This window comes from Varroa destructor, unplaced genomic scaffold (genome assembly GCF_002443255.2).
Source record: "Varroa destructor unplaced genomic scaffold, Vdes_3.0 BEIS01000002.1, whole genome shotgun sequence".
NCBI classification, from domain to species: Eukaryota; Metazoa; Arthropoda; class Arachnida; order Mesostigmata; family Varroidae; genus Varroa; species Varroa destructor.
In genome coordinates this window covers 41692581-41707481 of record NW_019211455.1, presented here as the reverse complement: position 1 = coordinate 41707481, position 14901 = coordinate 41692581, and the positions used below count along the sequence as shown (strand labels likewise).

The window sequence follows — 14901 nt, the reverse complement described above, 5'->3', positions numbered from 1 at the left end:
GTGGGAATTATGCCGTTTATTAATTTGCCTTAAGTGTGAACCTTGTTGGATATCGTGAGTATATCAATGTTTATGTATAACAATAGCAAACAACAGCAACAACGTATCCCGACTATTTGTTCAGGTTAATCATATTAATTGTTGTACAATCAAGTGCGTAGCATTTCGCTAACTTAAAATATATTATGAATGAAATTTTACCAGTACAATGAAAAACCTATGAAGAAACCTGGTTCATTTTTAGTGAACTAAAATAAAAAGTAAACTCACTGTATGAATGTGCCAAACCTCTATTGAAGTTGCTTATGATGAATAAACAAAGCACGCGTCTGAAATAATTCAATTTCGAATTTCATTCAACAAAAAAATTCAACGTTTAACCAATTTAATTACCTGGTAGTCGAATTATCTCTATGACTAGGTACTTTCGGGAATTTTCATAGTGGCGTGTTACTTGCCGTCGTTGACGGCTGTAAGTTCCAATTCAGTTTTCATTCAAGCAGGTAGTAACAAAGTAGAACAATTGTTACGTCTGAAGTACGTCTTTCAACAAATTTCATAGTAGTCTACGCGATAGAATCACAATAACGCTGTACTTTTGCGTAATGATTAGCCATCGCTAAATAATGTCCAGATTAATTATCGCCGAATTTAACTGCACCAGGGGACGAGCCTCCCAACGGTGTTTTCGGCGGCACGACGGAGCGTCGTTCTTACATCTTTGCGGCTAACGGGTTTTCGAAAATAGTCGTTGGCGAAGCCCCAGCCCCCGTTGACTGCTACCGGCAATTTTCGCCGATTACTTCGAAAATTGCTCACCCATCGGCTGCGGGAGTGGTTGCCTCGAAAACCACCGTACGTCAAAACCCAAGTTGCTTATCACGTTGATGTTGCTGCTTGTGATCTATTATGCGTGGGATGATCAGCTTTGGCAGGCGATTCGCCACATGTTGCTCGCAGTTGGTTGGCTCGCCCTTGCGCATTCGTGTTGGCGCTAAATTGCCTGCAGCGCCAGCGTACCACTGCTGCTGGTGATAATGATAGTGATCTTCTTGATAAATTAATCAAAATTACGAAGCCGGTTTGTGACAATATTATGTTAAGCAATTATGTCTGAAAGAAGATGAAGCTTTGATAAAAAAACGTGGTTGTTCGACCGTCAATGTCGTGGGCATATGTCTGTCACTCAGAATACAACGCGTATAATGAAAAGTAGAAAAGAGTTCAGTTAGCTAGAAATTAATCCAAATATTAATACGTACTTATATAACACCGATTGCTTAGTATCAACAAAACGAATTGACAAATAACATATGTTTACTTACTTTTTCCTGCTACATTTTGTAGCGCCATTACTAAGCTGCAATTCTGAATATAGAATTCTGCAAAAGGAAGAGGACCTCAGAATCATATGAACTCGATACTTTTAACTAAGGTTTTAGCTTAAGCCTTGCTTTGTTGTGTACAGGTACTTAAACTTTTTCTACAGCGTTTCGAATATTTGTGTGGAAAATTCCGTCACTAAGAGAGTTTCTCTTTTTAAAAAAATCATCCCAAATTAGTATTTTGTCGGAGAGCATGCACACTAACTTATTTCAAATAATATAAATTACTGTATGCGGAAAAGGGTTCGTTTGGGGTAATTTGCCCTACAGGGATAAATTGTAATTGCTGTGTGGGTACATCGACACAAAACAGCCATAACGTTCAAAGTTTTACATTAGCGGGGCATTTGTTCAGACGGCAGGCCTGCAGCGCAAAAAGAAGCGTGTTTGTGCGCAGTCTTGAGCCAAGACAGCTTTACGTATCTGTAGATTAACACGTTACCGCTACACTAAATAAAGCTATATCTTAAAAAAGCTAAGCTTATTTTAGAAAGTAGAGAAGCTCTTACCTTGCTTGTCGTTCTACTGTCATGTTATACTTATGTGTGCTTGTATGATGTGCTTATATATTATATATGCCTTTATAACAACAGTATTGCCGATACGTGCACATTACTTATCTTAAATATTTGATTGCTATCTAATATTAATAAAAATCATAGGTTTGAGTGCTTTTATCGTACCATAATTCGTTAATAAATGATAATATTACCCTCAATGATTCCCACTAAAAATACTGCATTGTTAACCCAATTCTTTCTCCTAACCTAACTATTAAATCAACAAACTGCAGTGAAATATAATAACCATCATTCATGTACCCATGAAGATTTTTATGGGTAAGAAAGTTATGTTGTCACCCGGGCGAAAATTGCAAAAAAAAAAGAAATATTCGTCAAACATCGTATGCAACATTACCTGCACTTCAACCAAACGCGATACGATATAAAGTAATACGTATATGTATAGGTGTATGATAACGACATATAACGATACGTATACTTATTCACGTCGACAAAAAGTATGTGTGTACTAAATGCGAATGGAATACGTATTTAAAAGCGTGTTCTCTCCGTGTGTTTTACGTATGCATCGATCGTTCACTATAAAGATTACGTAACAAGCAATTGTATTGAATTGTGATCTCAAGCCTTTTCATCATTGAGATCTTTACCTTGCGTGAAGGTAGAATAATCTTGTAACGAATGGGCAACATAAGCGTTCCACTGACACTAAATACGGCAATCGACTCTCTTTGAAGTCTAAAATAGCATTTCAATGATAAAACTCATTATATATATATATATATTAATGAGTTTTATTTTTTTCAAATATATATATATATATTTGAAAAAAAAATATATATATATAGATAATAACAAATATTTGAACTACCATTGTTGCACCTGGTATGTGTCATTCCGGATGGTCGTCTTTGTTCGATTTTATTTCAAGTGGCCTCGATTACTGCTTCAGTTCAAGGCGCAACTTGTGTACAAATTTTCCAACATACACGTGTGTGTCAAGCAATAGCGGCAAATGTATTTTTGTTTAAGCGTCACCGAAATATGTTTCTCGCAAAAATCCATTAGAAGTAAGTTTTGCTTAGCTTAATGGAAATTTTTCTTGTAGTTTTTGGAAGTCGCATGAAAGTTAGCAATAACGCATACCGCAAATCTTGAACGAGAAAACTGGGTTTTTTTCAATCTCAGCGCCTGTTCGCCGCGCTTGACAACATTCGAAAACAACTAACCTTTACACATACCCTGAAAACTATCCTCCTTTGTTAACAATTGTTGACTTATTTGTTTTAGTACGAAAAACTGCGGACACTCACTTTGATACCAAGCTCAAAAAATGGGTGTCATTCTAAACCCACTACCCTGCAAGCTCACAAAAAGTATTGCACAGAAAAATACGCCATTTATATATGTATATAATAATAAGCGCTATATGCCGTCTCGTCAGAGGGTGGTAGCAAGTTTTTCAGTTGCGTTTTGAATTTTTGACCCGTGTCAAAGGTAACGTTGGAAAGGCAAAAAACTGAAAATTCGAGAATATGATGCAACAACCTCTCCCATTCGAAGGAGGCCCAAGAGCGCAGCTTTGAAAATTTTTGCCGTGTGTGATTCTGCACTGGCGCAGAGCAAGATGATCTGATCTCCTGTGTCGGGTCTCTTCTGTTGAATAGCCTGCTCGATGCAATATAACTGGGCCCAATGAACTACCTGGTTCGTTGGAAGCAATTTCCTACGTTTCGAAGCAAATTCGAGTCTCACCAAATTTAAAGCATAACCTTTATTGGATAAAGATTTAATATATCCTTTATTTCTGCTTTTCTCCTATGCCACCCAGTATCGATTTGTGCCGCAAGTTGACATACGAACACTTCTCATCACTGATGACAATTCTGTGCAAAAATCGATTATTATGGCTGCGTGAGACTCCGTACAGGGCGAGATGCTGGGATGCAGCATTAAACCGATGTTTCTTGTTGGATTAAAAGAAGCTCGAAGTCCCTGTGAAAACCTAAGGAACTTGGAAGTTGTATATATGAGAGAACCTTACTTATGCGGACAAGGCAAACATACCATTTGTCACCACTTGAGATAAATGCAATATCTAACCTATCCGGGCATGTTCCCTAATTTCGAAATTCCAGTGCCATTAGCAGTGGGGAGGGTAGGACGCATCGATCAAAAAGCTTACGATGCGCAATGAAAGCACGGCGAAGGTACTGCCGACAGATGAATGCTTCCTCGGGCTTTTACAATGCTTGATGTAAAAAGGTCGGCTGTCGTACACAGTAATTCCCTTAATAATATCTGTAAAGTTGTTAGCTCAGTGATAGTCAGCGGATTATTAGACTTCACGTGGATAAGCAATTGAATGTTTCTGTTTATTGCTTTGCCCGTAGATTACACAGTGTGAATGACAGGACGACGTGACGGATCGACTGGCTTAGATCTTTGCTGATGAATCTCCCATTCGATCAAGGCTTTTCCAGTTTATCCATTCTATTTGCGATATTTCACTCGTGCTTTGATGTCTACGAACGGTAGCTTTTAATAAAACAGAATCAAAACGAAGGTTAAATGTTACCTTAGCGTTGGGTTTTATGATGCATGATGCCATTACACTGGCAAAATACAGTGTCTAATATTTAACTTATTACCAAACACGATCAGCTGTTCGTTTCAATAGAATCAAAAAAAGGGGGGATCACCATAACGGCAGTAGTTAAAAATTGGTGGTAATCGTTGTAACTGGATCAATTAGGCAATGATGCAGTAACAGTTATTACGTTTTGGTTTTTCAGAAGCATGAACATATCATGGAATTTCGTCACAGTCGTATGTAGAACTAATACGTCAAATCGCATTTAAGTGTTAATTTTATAATAGTGAGACGGGTACGATAACATTGCTTCCGTCGACCAAATTCTGGATAAAAGTCACTGTACTGAAAGCTGACTGCGGTATCAACTTACATTAGAAAGGTTTCTCCTCAATAAAAAGCCTTGCATGTCCTAACTTTTCGGCTGTCGGCCTAAAAAAATACCAGTTCCAATCTGCTTTCCCACAATGTGTCTTCGGCAACTTTCAATTTCTTTCAACTTTCAATGCTCGCTCTCTCCATGTTCTTATTTAGGTTAAACCTACATAAAGAACGCAGCGTTCAGTAACCGTATTATCTGCCAATGATGGAAGCACACGAATGATACGAAACGGAACCAGATCGATGACAGGGCGACGCGTTTACGGGACAACCAGAAAATGTAATGGCGGTAGAAAATAGTAGGTAGCATAGCATTTTTTGGACTCTGTTTACTAGGAAAAATTCGAGCACATCGAATTAGGTTAAGCTTTAGGTCGCTTTTTTATAGTTCTATTCTCGGGCAGATACTATATATGAAGAACGAAAACAGTGATCTGTTATTTCGGTTGGCTGAGCGCCTGGACGGCTAAAATGCGGTGTGATTTTTTTCGAAATGTTATTTGTTTGACTCATCTGATGGTCTGAAATCAACTAACGATAAAGTGCAAACATTAAAGCAATGGTATCGACCGATAGGCCATCCATCTTATATTACATTAAACATTATATATCGAACCTGGTCCCCAGCGATTAAAAAGTACGATATAGATTCAAAAACTGTGTACACATAATAGAAACACAATATTCACTAGATTCTGTATAGGCGATGCTGTAAATTGTCCGCTGGATAACGCGTTACCACATATCTGTTAGCCTGATCAGGTCCGTCCCAAGCCTCGTTCGTTATGGCACCCGTTAGATGGAACTCGGGATCGAGCTCTGCGATTTTCGGATCTGTTTATGAGACTCTTCGAGTGCGTAACTTAAGGATAAGTTAAAACGGCAATGGAGGTCCTTGGTGGAAAGTGGCGCCGCCGCTAGGCGGTAGGCAAGGTTTGTTATCGATTGTTCGGTGCAATCCCAAAGCTCTCTTCTCGAAATCTTCATGAATGTCTTCTCGGATCGAAGACATTCATGAATGTTATGAAAAACGTTGACCCTATTTTACAAACCATTTGTAAAATGATTAAACTCAGTTGCAAATGCAATACGTTCAATGCAATACGAATAATAATTCATCAGGACGTCTTGCAGTCGCAGAATGATATAATACGCTTAAAAGCCTCGTACAGATTTCACCGACTACGAATCAAAGCTTAATTTATAAACTGTGCGTCACTACTACGAATGAGCAGGCTATAGATAATCAAAGCTGTCGTCAATTCATTTAACGTTTCAGGGTACGTCTGATGCTATCGAAAAGTATTGCCTCAAGCGGTTGACTACTTTCAGTAAAAAAACGAAGGTGCGTTCATTTCGAAGTTGCCACTAAATATCACTAACTTACCACCGGAACATTTTGAGGGCTAACGGAACACTGATCTAATCCATAAATAATATTTACTACTTATATCACTCGCTGACCCTTTTCCACGCACTCCGAACAATGTCATTTTTCGTTTTGGCGTAGCCACAACGGAATGATGAGGTAAAGAGGTCACGGTTTCTAAATTATCCTTCTTACGTGACATTGACATAACTTTGGCTAGAAGCACATACTCACCCCTTGGCATCTAAATATATTATTTTCATATGTCGTTACTCTATGAAACTCGGTCTTCGATTTGTTATTATTACTTAACTTATACCCTGTATGTGTATGTTTAGCGTCGTGGCCAGTTCGTGTCAGCCGGCACATCTTTGTTATTCATAGCCATATAAAAATAAACTAAAAATTAAACTAGATTTAGACAGAGGAAACGTTTAGATTAGCATGTTTATAAGAAAAGACGTAGGATCTCCTGACAACCGGATGCCCCTCTGGATACTTGCTATGATATAAGGGCTATCTTTGAAGTATTTATTTGCAGCATACTTTGTTTACTCGTAACATGCGTCCATTTTCATGATATTCGTTTGCTACGATCAATCTGCAATTATCTATGACGAAAATCATAGACAAACAATCAGATCGAGAGTACGTTTTATCGCGAAGCCCTAGTCCATTGTGCGTTGATAACATGTCCGACCAGTTTACTGATAATACGTCACAAACATTCTGAGCTCGTAAAGCGATAATATGCAATGTGTCAGGCCGGAATTAGCTCCCTCGATATTCTAATTCTGGATTCGATCTAGTGGAAGCATCGGCGCAGTGTCTGCTTTATAGATTAAATAAGCAAAATCTTCAGATTTACAATATAGTATTCGACTGTCGACCGACAGAACATTTCCATTAACAGGATAATAAAAACATCAGTGTAAATAACGATATTGTTATTGTTATTATTACTATTATGAGCATTAGTTCTGCTCTCAACTGCTAAAACATGCATAGGAAATATTTATAATAGAAAAACTCGACTAACTCGGGCAAATAGGGTATGAATTTTAGCTATTTCGGTATCTTGGCTTTCTCTGAGTCCAAGCATAAACAATACTCCAGAGATAACAGTATTTTTCTTGCGGCCACCTATATTTTTATCTATTTTTTTTAATCTTAAATTAATAAATAAAAAACTTAATCTTAAATAAATACGTATGAGTACCGTTAAGTAAGTATCATTAGAATTAGATTAACGCAAAATGTTACCTTACGATCCCTGTAGTGTCATTTGATGTAGCACAAGGGCACACGAAATGACTATAGGCAATTTAAAAATAGGGGATGCCTAGAGTACCGCCAGCCGTTGCTATGCTTTCACTCTACCATTTACCAACCAAGGCATATTTCACGCAAATATGTATAAAAATTAACTTTTACCTATTTAATCGCTGATGCGTGTATACTGTTAATATAAATATATCGAAAGTAATAAAAACACAATATATCAACAAATTCTTTTTTCCATTATTAGTCAGGTCGAAGTGGAATTGCTTTATAGCACTACTATAGCGTCACGGTACAGACATTGCCATGTCTTACATACGGACAGAATTAAGGTACGTTGCTCGTAATTGTTAGGGTTACTCTGTTCAGCAAAAGACATTTCCTTAGTCTGTACCTGCGAATCTATAATAGGGTACACCACTTGTTACACGGGATCATTCTGCGTTGCGATTGCATGTCGTCATTTTTCGTCCTAAAGTCACAGACATTCTATAGTAATGGAATCATGGCACCGACCAAAATAGCGCATATTTAGTTTACATTATTTTCAAATTTGAAGAAAAACCTCTTTCCAGCTTGCTTTAGAATGGTCAGTTTTCGTTTTCCCTCTCGATTACCGAATGTATATGTATACACCAAAAGTGTACAGCTCCGTAAATTAGGACCGATCTTATATAATTGAATGGGAAGAAAAAAGCGGATATTCAAGCAAAATGTTAGAGACATCACTCCTCATGGTCATGTTTGCTCGATTTATTCGACAGACATCCGTCGCGATTACTACTGTGATTCAAACTCTAAGTAAGTAGTCTAGAAAATATCCCTTTTTTTAATGCCAAACAACTTCTTGATGTTGTCCATCAAGATATCAACATCCGCAAATGTTATTAACTATACTAGAGAAAATTATTATATCACGAACTAGTAACGAGGGAGTAATGAATCTGTTATCTGTCGCCTTATCTTGGATATTTCCTTTATTTTCCATAATGATATATCTCATTTTACTTATAAATGTGTTTGCGTTGACAAAAATGCTTCGTTTATTGATTCCGGTATAAACTAGTTAAAGTATAGCTCGAATACATAACTTCAATCTTGCTCGTAATAGTCAACAGTTTCTTATACATAGGTCATCAACCCAGTATCCCAAAAGCCAATGAGCTGCATGATATCTACGACAAGCTCCTTTGCATTAGCAATGCCTAAATGCTTCTTAGGCTCGTGGAGACCTAGTTTTTTTACAGAGTCTATACTGGAACCCGTTTGCCGACATGTCTGTTTAACGGGTTCGTCCCTTTCGACTCGTCGGTCCTGCACCCAAAGCATAGAAGTGATCTTCACGAATTTTTACCATTTCCTAATGTTAACCCGCTGTTGGGAGCTTGGACGTAGGTTTTCGTACAGCGATGGTAAGTTGGCTAGAAGATATGCGAGTAGATTTCGGGTCACTACATGTAGTTGCAGTGCTTTTTTGATGAAGCAGGCCTTGACGCGATTTGATTGTCTAGAATTGTCTCCCGTCAAATCTTCCCAAACAACGCATAGTCAGGTGTAATCGGAGTTAACAGGCTGAGAACGGTTGCAAGCAACAAGCAATGAAGCGATTTTACCGCCCATGCGCCTAACACTGCTCTTCTCTACTCTTAGGTAACCAGCATAGTCAAAATTTTACCGTTCGTGAAACAGAGCAAAGAAAGGACACGTGCTATGCCCACTCAGTCTGCTCTAACGGGTCGATGTTGTTTTTCCCGTTGTCTCTATCCGGAGCGTGGACTTTTTCTCTGAGCGATAAAAAGCAAAACGATTGGTAAACGAAAGGGAATACACATTTTAGACATCAGACGCCAGACTCCTGACGTCGGTGCTTGTCCAAGGCCCAATAGCCGTCAGACGTAAACGACCCATCCTTCTTTTTTACGTCTGTCAGAACGGATCGAATGTCGTCTTTAGAATGTTTGAGTTCCGCCAGAGGCTAAGTACGGTGTCTTTTCTCCGATAAGTATATTTGAACAAGAAGGTGGACCAGGGTAACGCTCGTTGAGTTAGACAACTAGAAGCCTAATCTAAGCTTTAATAATTGTAGGTGGTTTATTCGATGGCTAATCAAGGAAAAGCAGGAACTCGTCCAACAAGTCGAAGGTAAGTTGTTATGGGACGGTGGTAACAGGTAGGTGATTATGGCAAATCGCATAGCAGTGAGAAGCTGTGTTGATTGTACGCGAGCGTGGAGCTATGCGTGTATATAGTAACGATTACTTTGTTGCTCGGTCGAACCTGAAGCGAGTTTACAAATTACAAGGCTGGCTATATGTTTTAAGTTTTTAAATAGCTTATGAATGTTACAACCTTGATGATACCTGAATGAATAGTCCATCTTCATCGATTTTTTGATATATTATTTATATGTACCTTGCCGTAAGGTATTTTTGCAAACGTGAATAAATGTTAGATTTTTTCCGCGAGGGTTCAAACAATGCATAATATAGTTCATCATAAAATTAAAGATAGTTTACACAAGTGCATCCTAAAATTATGTTTGAAGCATGACACCGCGTCGGATCTGTACGAAACTCCAAAAAGCGACAAACTGTAACCTTCTGTGTAGGGCAAAACGGATTTCTTAAGAGCTTTTTCTACAGCAGCAGACGATGCGCGGCATCTAAGGTCTTTTTCCGTAATGGTAATGGAATGAAAACACTTTTCGAGACATCTGTTTAATTTCCAAACAAATGCTTATTAAAACAATTCTTGAGGTTTCGTAGTTCAACCGCTATCATTTCACTTCCGACATTTAATAGTCCTGTCGTTAACCGTTCCCACAAGCCATTCGTTTATTTACTGACCTCTTCATCTTAACGGCCTTGTTCGCTTCTGTCCCATATACGTTTCAAAGCCATTGACAATTATTTTTTCCTGCCCTACGCGGTGGAGAATATAAATAGCTAAAATAACTCAAACCAAAGACTGGTAATCGTGAATTCTTTCAAACTGGTTCGGACTTTATCCAATAAATTCACTACCTTTTTTCTTTTTGCACCATAGCTATTATTGTTAAAAACACAGCTGCGGTCGTTCTGAGATTGCTCGCTGACGGCGTAAAGTCAAAAAACGTCCTTCAAAAAAATTGTGCCTCGGCATTATTACTCTTATTATCGTTGCTGTCACTATTGCATATAAACATGTAATACGGTTCGAAACCTAAAAGGGCCACGGCCATGATTTGACATACAACACTCCGCTTTTTCGGACATACGTCCATGCCTGTAAGGGAGCAGGAGACTATATACCTAAGATTAATTCATTTTTCTAATATTAAAACTTATCTAATGTCAGCTTTGTTTGAATTCGTTTTACTTGTATGTCTGGATCCACGTTAATTAGTACCGTGGCCTTTACGTAGTTATTGATATTTTGTCCACAATAATTTGGCTATTTCGTCGTGTGGAAGCTTATTCTTTTTTTCCTTTTTGACGACTTTATCGATCCGTTTCCAACACGTCCTCATCCAGAATCCCAACTTCAAACTTCTTTATGTATGTGTTTTTATACGTGCAGCCGTGTTTTCAGCTTCTACATTGGACTTTTTAGTCCTTTGTCAAGTTTCGTTTTACAAACAATCCTAAATAAATATCAGTTTGTTTTGGTTGTCACCTAACCAATAAACTAAAATAAGATACTTTTACAAATTTTAGTCCAGCTTGTGTTCCGATCTTTGAATAACAGCTCAAAGGCAACGAATCCATGTTGGCAAACCCGAAATTCCTACGTTCAAGGCAGAGGGGCTTTTCAGTCTGTATTTGGAAGGGACGTTTCTCTATTTTGAAAAAAATTCGCTTTTTAGCCGCCACTTGTGCTTTAAATTGACTCCAGTTTTGTGACACTTCTGTGTATCCATGTCAAAAATTCTTACAGCAGCCTTGGTGGACACCGGGCTCTCTTCACTCGACGTTACAGGTTCGCGTGTGGCTACGCCTCGATACGCTGGATTTATCGTCAAATTGATGCGTGACGGCATGTAACGGTATTCGGACGTACACATTTAGATTATACAGAACGATTGGTAAGGCCCCGTTCCTTTATCCGGCAGGTGTCCCTTGACAGTGGACGGCCAAAAGCTGAAATAAGCTCCACCAAGAATTATAGCAATTGAAAAAGACAGTCACTTTTTTATAATGATAGTCATTCGACTTCAGTCAACCGAGGTTTTTCAAAGTTTCACGGGAAAAATATGCCAGCAGTGCGCTAAACATATAATATTCGATTTAGATCTATTGAACCTACGTAGATTTCATACGATTTCCTGAAATCAGCCTCAAAATCCTGTATACGTATCTTGGCAAAATAGAAGTTCTGCACTCAAGTTGTTACATACAACTGATTGCGAGGACTACGAAAGGTGCTTTTGTGATGCTATGACTGTGAAAGCGACACGGACTGTTTGCAACGATACTTCTAGTCAATTATTCTGATACACATAAACTTCTGCATCATGAACAAGATGCTTCATCTGCGGCTATTGCTGTTATTATTATTGCCCCCTTCGTTGAACGGAACACCTTTGTACCGAAGATAACAAATTCATCCATATAAACTAAGTCCAATACCACTCGCATATGATAATTTGCCTAATTGATTAATTTGTGATTTGCTACAATTAATTGCAGTGCCTAGGCGACTTAAAGCAAAGGGCTTCATGACGACCTTTTTATAGCGCCCAACTTTGCCTTGCTGCCGGTTACCAATAACTCAGCATAGTTTTTCATGTTTGTTGATCGAGGATAGATATTAAGGTAAGATTTTGAGTTTTCTGACCCAATAACTAGTCTGTACTAATACCTAATTGGACCTCTCGGTGATAGCTTGACTGTTTATATATATATATATATATACACACGCCTCTATCCAACCCCTTTGCACATCATTAAGGCGCCTGTTAAATGTAAATTGTGCGCGTTATGTCGCTCAAGTTTAGATAGAAAGTCCTCTGTAGCACTATGATTGATACGTCCAGTCAATGGCATGTTTTTAGCGCTTAGTTTCCTTTGATTTCGATCACTGCAAACAGTTAGGGATGGTGCTTTTACCGCTGAACATACAAAGCATATTGACCTCTTTCATTGAAGCCTAGTCGAAACTGTAACTGGTAGAGGAAGCTTGCTCTAAAATTTCGATTAGAACTTAACCACAGATTTCTCCTACTCTAGTTTTGCAGTTAATAAGTTAATCGCGTCGTGCCCTTTTTGGTGTGACATGTTTCGCCATGTAAAAGTGACAGCCACTTTAACTTTTTAAAAACTACTAGTTCAAGTACGAGGTTAAACTAACGATCTTACCCTACTACGGTTGAAGGCGCTGTTTCACCTATTTCCAGTTATCAATGAGTGCGACTTGCCCTTGAGCGTCGTTCCCAAAACTGGTGAGCGGAAAGAGGACTAATGTTAGTAAACAAACATGTTCACCAGGTAGAGTTTTAGCCACGGGAGGAGGAGGAGGAAATACGCTTTCAGACGAAGAGTTCAGATTTGGAAACACGTCTGTTATTCAAGACGACGTATGCGTTTTGCAAAACGAGAGAAAAAAGAGACCATCTACCCTGCCAATTGGGCAGCCAAGTTTTATCCAGTAATTTTAGTGGGGTACAAGACGAAGGCCTCAGTGGTGAAGCCTGATCTATATAATGCATAGGCCCTTAGCCTCCTTAAAACAATATACATACAACAGTGTTCACCTTTCACTTTGGAGGTGGCGTAATTTCAAAAATCAACAACCTCTGATTTGAGTCGTCGCCGTTCAACGTACGTAGACTGAAGTGAAATTTGAACGTAGACTCACAGCGGGAAAACATGTGAGCTTAGAAATGGCAAAAATGGACTTTGTCATTAAAAAAAGGATATATATATATATATATATATATATATAATTTAACCAAGAAAAGGTCACGATTCACGTCCGCAAACTACAAACATACAGTTTATCTAAAAACAAACACAAAATAACATTTTCCAAGGCAATTATTATAGTTCTGTCAGAGAAAATACTGCTTGGGATAAACGTTTGTTGACCCTGATTGGAGCGCCCAGCTACAGATTGAAAGCTGACCATCACCCGCTTATCGAAGGCTTTAAACCGTTATATCCGATAATGCTTAGGTTGTGGAATCACGTTCCTATTCAGTGTTTAATGTCTTTGGCACTTCACATGGTTTCCAGGCTATTGGGGTATAACGCATTTCCATTATAGGTGATCTTGTTCTTGCGAGATAATTTGTAAATAGCACAGTACTTTACAGTAGAACAGCACCGTCTGAGACCTTAGCATTAATTAAATATATACGAACCTCTACAGTGTGCTATAACATGAAACATCTATGAGTTCATTTTGAAGATATTTAACAATAGAACAAAGGAGACATTGTACTTATTTGAATACGCATTTACTTAAGGTTACTGATTTTGACATTTTGTTTGTTTTGGTGTATTTTGTCGGTGAGGGGATGCATTTTCTATTACTTACACTTGGATTTACTCTAGAGCAGAGTCTGTTGGCATCCGTCAAATTTTTCGAACAGTTTGGTACCTAAACATGACCCAAACCGTCCCAAGAAGATTCGCTCTTAGAATACGTACAGATATACAGTGATGTAAATATTAGGCGATTTTAGGATGAAAGGGACGTAGCCTAAAATCTTGTAGAACACTTTTAGCTAGCACAAATCATAAAGAAAAGTTCGCATTGGATCGCTAAGTCACGTGAGATGTCAAATATGAAAGGTCTGAAAAATATTCCATTGGTGGACTCAATCTACAAACAAAAAGAACTGAACATGAACTCAGAACTGTCCTAACAGCTGGCCAATAAATCACCCATTAATTACCTTAAATAAAATGATCTATATAAATAATTTTACAGTAAATACTAAAAATAAAATAAGTAAAAACTTTCTCCTGACTCTAGACAGCTGACTCCAATACGGCAAAAACCGTATCAACACCTGGTGTCAAACTAGAGTCCCCTTAGCAAATGTCTCTAACCGGCTAGAACTACGAAGCCATGAAATCGACAGCACGTAGCCCGTGGCTGTTCGTACTGAAAAAAAAACTTCAAAGTTCAAAGTTTTAACGCACTACAGGCACTAGTGGATCAACAGAATGTATCAAAAAATGTATATTATTACGACCACGCTATTAAGCGTCGATCATCAACAGTAGACAAAATTCTACTCACGCCTACGTAGTCCCGCATCCGTTACCGAATAGTCGCTAACACAGCAGCTCCGCCCCTTCTTTATTTGAACAATCCAACGACTGCACTGATCCCCTCTCCATTCCTGTCTACCGAAGGGGTCTACGCTGTGGCAGTTCGCCA

General features: G+C 38.4%; 1 protein-coding gene across 5 annotated transcripts in view; it reads right to left on the bottom strand.

Moving 5' to 3' along the window:
• LOC111245501 (uncharacterized) overlaps positions 1-14901 on the bottom strand; it is a 25679-nt gene extending 10778 nt beyond the window's left edge. Inside the window, exons 1-3 of one of the 5 annotated variants that reach the window (XM_086980921.1) lie at positions 14761-14899; positions 14050-14112; positions 12870-12949 (exon numbers count right to left, since the gene is read on the bottom strand). The gene's annotated coding sequence lies outside the window, so the exon portion shown is untranslated. Of the gene's footprint in view, positions 1-393; positions 868-9911; positions 11652-12869; positions 12950-14049; positions 14113-14760 lie in introns of those variants that run through there. The other 4 variants (XM_022793943.2, XR_015321803.1, XM_086980922.1 and 1 more) reach the window with 4 other exon arrangements.